General features: G+C 41.0%; 1 non-coding gene across 1 annotated transcript; it reads right to left on the bottom strand.

Moving 5' to 3' along the window:
- Positions 1-5,846: 5,846 nt before the first annotated feature.
- On the bottom strand, positions 5,847-5,953 carry LOC118482913. The gene has a single exon (XR_004869204.1). It is a non-coding gene; the product is annotated as a small nucleolar RNA R71 (small nucleolar RNA).
- Between the last annotated feature and the right edge of the window lie 1,883 nt (positions 5,954-7,836).

Raw genomic sequence — 7,836 nt, forward strand, 5'->3', positions numbered from 1 at the left:
CGTCACTCATGTTTTTCGTCAAAACCCTAACAGACGGTTACCAGTTCCTGATTTCTGCCGTAACATATGTTAATAGGTTTGACAGTTTTCAATCTGATCATACAGCAGTTTTTAATCAAGGATTACACACCCCAATCATGTACAGTCCTCAAGCTTTCAACAATAACTCATGTAACATAACTATTCTCATGATTATCTATCTAACAGGCAATCATTTACATACACATTGAAATCCAATTGTTTTAACTATGCAACCATTCATTCCTTAAAGTCGAGGTTCTAAACAATCGTTACATGTTCTTAAACAGATGATTACATTCACACACATTACCAATCATTGATTATTTCTAATTAACGCCTTACACAGAATCCCATATCATCCAGTTTACTCCTCATGCTCGAGTGTGACCCTTAGAATGACTCATACGACTTCAAGCAAATCGAATGAACAACCACAATAATCAACAAGAATCTGATTTATACATGGCGGACATACTAACCGATTCACAGATGAAGAATAGCGCTAGAACCGAGAAGAGACTTCACTCTTGAGAGAAGGTTGTCGTCCAGAGGATTAGGGTTTGATGAAAAATTCTAAGGTTTACGTACATACGTATGTTTATATAACGTGAATAGGGCCGAGCCACTCAACTGGGCTTCATTTGGGCCGTAAGTGATGAAAGACCCAATTTGGGTCGTAGGTGACGAAAGACCCATCTTTCGTCGAGCCCCTTTGTGGCGAAGAATCATTATTCGTCAATGGGGTTATTCATCACATTATGTTTTCATTAAACACTAACATTTAACTTTAAACAATAACCCACCAAACATAGATTCTTAATCATCCGAAAAATAATATAATGATACAGTGTAAGACGAACTATAAAAACAGGATTGTAAAACAAAAGGCGCGTGGAGGAAAGATCTTGAAATATCGGGTCGTCACACATGATACTACGTGACAATACGAACTAGATTAATACTTATATTATATAATGTGCAAATTAACCGAAATCTTGATACTAAACCGGTTGATGGTTGGATGTTATGAACATAGGTTATATTATCTTGGTTCTAAACTCTTTGTTTGTGATTCTAATTGGTAAGTTAGGACGTATGAAAACACATGACAACTTAGTGTCCAAACGAGTATTTAGACAAGATATATTTTTGCATACATATGCTTTTTATACTTAATTCCGAATCCGAACTCTCCACAAACTCCATATACTCAAAAGCCTTCATTTCCCTAATGTAAAGTAACTTGGGTGCTCCACTCTCATCAAATAGTCAACTCATGTTTAATCGAAAAGCTTTGCAAAACCGTGAGTATACAAGACCCCTTTTTCGTTTTTACACTTTTGGGTGCAATACAAAGATCATATAAAATCTAACACGAACACTTATACACAAAACATTAATCATACAATCGTATCCAACTTACATGCTTTATACATTTATACTTAGAAATACTTACATGCTAGAAACTTTACATGCACGATACTTTGTCATTAACTTCGTACAAGCCTCCCTTAACATGTATAGCGCTTTAGGATTATCGCACCGCTCGTATTCTTGAGGTCATGTTAAGTCAATAAAACGGTGTTGTCGTTGCTACGACAAGATTACGCTAGTAGTAATCTTTGGGTTGATAAGCAGGTGTTGCATGCTAGCTTATGTTATGTTATGCCTTAGTATACGTTATTGTCATGTGGATCTCGATAAAATCTTTTATACATATGCTGGTACACTAAAAACTTGTATGATCGCCAATACTTTATGTGTTGACATGTTACTTTAATATGTATTACAGGATTGTGATCATGACGCGTTGAAAAAAATCTAGTAGAAAGGACTAGAAACGCACCAAACTGCAGGAGTGTGATCATGACGCGCTGAAAAGAATCTAGTAGGAAGGACTAGAAACGCACCAAACTTTAATTCATGTTTATTAGTTTAGTCATATGATACTTGTTGTACTTTGTTTCCAAATCATGTACTTGAACCGTTAGCAATGAAATAAAAATTTACTTTTTCAATACTTGTCACATTTAGTCATTATGAAGTCTCTTGCAATCTATTTCGTCCTGCACCGATATTTCCGCCATCGATTAGGGTGTGTCACCCACGCCTTGAGTTCCAATGAACTTGACTAGTATGGTATGACTTCTCCTGATCTTTTGGACTTTCCAGTCCGTAACCTTAACGGGTTCTTTGATAAAATGGAGTTTGTCATCAAAACCTTAATTACAGCAAGAACACACTTGCAAAAGAAACCTAGAACCTTAATTAGTGGTTCTTGGAGGGAAAGCACAACCTTTTCTCTTTTTATTACATACAGAAATATATTTGCTAGAAAAAAATGTAAAATACAATATATATATATATATATATATATATATATATATATATATATATATATAATCCTCATTGGGTAGTCGAAGTGCATATTACATTTCGTCGAATTTACCAATCAAAGCACATACGGAAGTCGTTTACGATATAACAAAAATACTTTAATTGGCCAAAAACATAAAATAAAAAGCAATTAAAGATATGCTCTTCATGGTTATTGAGTTGTTGAAGTGGTATGAAGAAACAATGGTTCGAATGACCGGAATCAATCGGACCAGGGGTTTAGTTCTGCATAAAAGGGTAAGTCCTCTCGTTTAATTCGGGGTTTGGCTGAGCTTTTTCTCCGAACGGTATCTGCAAAACAGATAACCGTTAGACTCGTCACGGGGAGAATGGGGGTTCTCTCCGTGACCACCCTTCGGCGTGAGAATAAGTACAGATCTCAATGAAGAAGAAGAAGTAGTAGTAAAAGTGAAGTGAGAGTAACTTGAGAGATTATACCTGAGTCGTCTTATTTATAGCCGGATTTGGGTGGGAAAGTTTGTTGACGGAGGTAATAACGGAAAGCATTTTCCGTAAGCAGTTATCTTTTCTGCCGTTAATCACTAACGTGACGTTTATGCATACGGATCATGGGCATGATCAGCGGCTGGGAAGATGCCACATGGAAAGTGGGTGTGTGTGGATCCTTCTTCAAGTTAGTGCCATCATCATGACCCTGATGAGCGTTCAGGATGATGCCACATCGCCATTCTGTTGTAACTAAATGGTTTATGCACGATGAAGTCCTCTAGAAGGTCTTACAGCTATAACCCTCCATCCTCTTGCCACTTGTCAATTCTGTTACAACAGACAGGACTTCTCTTGTTTTAGTTTTAATTGTGCGAAGATGCTTTGGGATTTTGTTCTCGAGTCTAACTGTTTCTTTGCAGGAGCCCGCACAAAGATGTTAGATTAGTTCAATCTCAGCGCATGATGTGTGTAAAATGCAACATATAAATCACATCAATTAAGGCATAAAACTAACCCTTTTTAAGTACTAATGTTGGAAAAAGAGTGTTTTTGTCTTCCTTTTGTATTTTCAGGATGAAATGAGCTCAAAATCACAAAAGAAGCAAAAAGACAACTAATTCTACCATAAATACAAGAAAAGGAACAAAAGTGGATTGCCCGGACCCTCAACGGCACCTCCCAAGGCAAAGGAGAAGAAACAGAGTCTGAACACGCCCCGTGTCCAGCGAACACGGGGGCGTGCCCAGGAAGCAGCAGAAAAGACAAACCAGTAGAAGCTTCCATTGCCCACCACGGGGCCGTGTCCAGCGAGCACGGGGGCGTGGTGAAAGTACATCAAGCGCATTAATTGTAATTCGCAATTACAATTAATGAAGTGAGAGAATGTCAGACGGGCACGGGGCCGTGTCCAGCGGACACGGGGCCGTGTCCAGCCTTCTGTTCAGCCTATAAATAGAGGAGCTTGGCTTCATTCTCTCTCATCCCTTGGCACACCACCTCTCTCACACTTCATCCACCACCCACCACCACCATAACACCATCATCCACCACCATCATCCATTGTCCATCGTAGAGTGTGTGTGAGTCGTCTCGGGATCCAAGATTGATCGTAAGAGTTCTTGACAATCAAGGCCATGTTTGCCTAAGTCTCTTACATCACTTGGTGAAGACAAGTGTTTAGTATAATACTTTTTATTTTTAATCTTTTGCACTTTCTATTTGGTTTTGTATTAATGACTTTAATAACTAGTTACTTATGTTGAAGGTGATCTTTCCTTATCGTTTGTCCGTGGTGTCTTGGCATTATTTTACTGTCTATATAAAATAAAAGATTTTCACCATTCATATCTCCACGGTCTATATGGAGGTATGTTGGCTACCTGGTCGGGGGTTAAGGGAACGGTTTGGTAAAGGTCTTGCCCTTGTTCAGCGTTTAGAGGTCCTGCTTGGGACCTGGGTCAAATTTAGTAGGATCTCCTTCAATGCCCATAGGTATTGGATGGCGGGGATCCAAACTCTTTGACCCCCTCATAAGTTAACTACTATTAATACTATAACCCGGCTATTTAGGACTGTATCCCTGCTGACTCAGACTACTTAGCCGAGGGTAACGTCACCACCAAAAGCGGGGCCTACCACAATTTGCATTAATAACTTAATTCATTATCTTTCAATAATCCGACCCTTTAGGATTGTATCCTTGCTGACTCAAACTACTGGGTTGAGGGTAACGTCGCCTTCAAAAGAGGGGCCTACTACAATAACTAAGATAATCTCTTAAACAAGTGCAAAAGTGCGAAAATAATCAAAGGTTATACTAATACACGTGTCGGATCCAAGTGATTCATCTTGTCTATCTGTTTTTATTTTATCTTTATTTTCAGCATTTAGTTAGTTTTTACTTTTCTTAGTTTAAAACATTTTTCTCAATTTTTGATTTGATTAGACGTTGAGGATAAACCGGTATTAAAAGCTCTTGTGTCCTTGGACGACCTCGGTATCTTACCAACACTATACTACGTCCACGATGGGTGCACTTGCCCATATGTGTGTTTAGTGTTAGTGAATATCGTGTTTTATAAATTTAAAACTTGGCGCCGTTGCCGGGGACACAAGGATTTTAAGAAAGTTAGGAATCAACGGCCTAATCATATTTTTATTTTTTTTATTTTTTAGGATTTTTTTTTTTAGATTTTCAGCTTCTACAGAGCTCAGCACGGGGCCGTGCCTGGTCGGACACGGGCTGTGCTCAGCAACGTTACTGGCAGTTTTTGTTTTTCAAGTTACAGAAGGCTGACCACGGGGCCGTGCCGGTGCAACACGGGGCCGTGTCCAACTTCCAGTAACTGGGATCTGAAAAACAATCACTGTAATTCCGACCACGGGGCCGTGTTCGCTCAACACGGGGCCGTGGTGAACCTTCTGACCAACATTCTTTTCTGTTTTTATTGCAGGACTTGGAACCCGACGCCATCCTCACGTAGTGTATGAGCTCCAGTTCCAATAAAGACATAAAGGAACCGCTAGAAGAACCCGAACGCTTTCTCAGAAAAAGGTTAAAAGCCAAAAACCAAGAGAAGGTTTCGGGTGATCCACCCCCAATGGCGGACCAACGTACCCTTATGGATTATCTACGGCCCACCGTAGGTAATCTAGGCGCCGCTATCAATGCTCCGAATGTCGAAGCCAATAACTTCGAACTTCGACCGCATTTGATACAAATGCTCCAAAACTCCGCAACCTTCCACGGGCTTGCGGACGAGGATCCTCATCTACATATAACTAATTTCTTAGAAATATGTGATACCTTTCGGATCAATGGAGCATCAAACGACGCCATCCGCCTCCGTATGTTTCCATTCTCACTAAAAGACCGAGCGAAAGCTTGGCTCAACACCCTCCCAGCTGGATCGGTAAACACCTGGGATGAACTAGCCCAAAAGTTTCTATATAAGTATTTCCCTCCTTCTAAAACTGCTAAATTAATGGCTGAAATTAATACATACTCACAAGAGGACGGGGAATCCTTATATGAAACTTGGGAAAGGTTCAAGGAGCTATTACGCAAGTGTCCCCATCACGACCTCGCAATATGGCAACAAGTATCCACTTTCTACAATGGATTGTTGCCACACACTAGGCAGACACTTGATTCTAGCTCCGGGGGACTTTTAGGTAATCGACGCCCACACGAAATATATAATCAGATTGAGGAAATTGCTCAAACCAATTTTCAATGGCACACTCCCCGGGGAAATAAGTCTATCGCCCCGGGCGCCCATAAGGTCGACGAAAGCACCTCTTTACAAGCCCAAATCGAGGCCCTTTCTTCAAAAATAAAAAAATTAGAAATGACAAAAACAGTCTCGGTTATGGCTTGTGAAGGGTGTGGTGGGTCACATGAAAATTGGAGTTGCATGAAAGAAACGGATGATCAACAAGAAATTGTAAACTACATTGATAATAGACCTAGGCTGTCGGGTCCTCCAACGGGAACTTACAACCAAGGATGGCGAAACCACCCAAACCTTGGTTGGAGGGAAACCGGCAATAGTAGTAACCAACAAACCCAACGAACAAACTTTCAGCAATCAAGAAATGAGTCACAAAATTTCACTCAACAACAAGGTGGACGAGAAAGGCTCGAAGATACTATATCTCGCCTCGTCTCTGACACTGATAAGAAAAACTCGGAAAGATTTCTACAATTAGAATCTAATTTTAGGAATCAACAAGCTAGCATTCAAAACATAGAAAAACAAATAAATCAACTAGCACAAAATTTTTCCGAGAGACCGCAAGGCGCATTACCTAGCAATACCGAAACAAACCCAAAGGCGCAAGTTCACCTCATCACACTACGAAACCGCACCGTAGGGCCTGCAGAAGTACCTCCAGCAACGGAAGAAACAATGCCAACACATCTGCAGGAAAAGAACTCTCCCCCATCAGCAGAGCCTACCAAGGCTCCTCGAGTTCCGTACCCCGGTAGGTTAATTCGTCAAAAGACCAATGAGCAGTTCGCAAAATTCGAAAGTCTGTTAAAACAATTGCATGTCAATATTCCTTTTATCGAAGTCCTAACCCAAATGCCCAAATACTCTAAATTTATGAGGGACTTCCTTACACATAAAAAGAAAATTGAAAATTTGCAATTAGTTAATTTAGGCGAAGAATGCTCTGCCCTCGTACTAAATAAACTACCCCAAAAGAAAATCGATCCCGGAAGTTTCACGATTCCATGCTCAATAGGGGAATCACCCGTTCGCAATGCCTTGGCCGACTTAGGGGCTAGCATTAACCTCATGCCCTCATCGATGTTCAAAAGGCTTGGCTTGGGAACCACGAGCCCTACAAAAATAAGCATACAACTCGCTGATCGATCAGTCAAGTTCCCACAAGGTGTCATCGAGAATGTCTTGGTAAGGGTAAGCAGATTCGTTTATCCAGTTGACTTTGTCATACTCGACATGGAGGAAGACACCGAGGTCCCCCTTATCCTAGGGAGACCCTTCCTTGCCACAGCACAAGCAGTGGTAGACATGAATGACGGGACACTGACTTTGAGGTATGGGGACGATGAGGTGAAGTTCGGAGTTGGGAAGAGAATAGAGGACGACGACCCGGTCAATTACATGAAGGTTATTGATTCAAGCTTGGATGCCGCTCTCCGACGGTGTAACTTGGGAAGCAAGGCACTCCACTCAGAAGATATATAACCGGGAATCGGGTCTAGCCAAGGACCCTTATAAACGTGGCGCACCACGGAGGCATTCCGCGGATCTATCCTTAGTTTAGTTTAATCTTTTAGTTTTTGCAGAATAAAACACACTCATGGTGATAATGGATGAAAAAGGGAACGAGAAAAATGGAACCATGCACGAAGAACAGAGCAACCCGACAAAAATCTCCATCACAGAAGGCTCAACACGGGCCGTGCTCAACCAACACGGCCCCGTGCTGAGCCCC

This window comes from Helianthus annuus, chromosome 1 (genome assembly GCF_002127325.2).
Source record: "Helianthus annuus cultivar XRQ/B chromosome 1, HanXRQr2.0-SUNRISE, whole genome shotgun sequence".
Taxonomy (NCBI): Eukaryota; Viridiplantae; Streptophyta; class Magnoliopsida; order Asterales; family Asteraceae; genus Helianthus; species Helianthus annuus.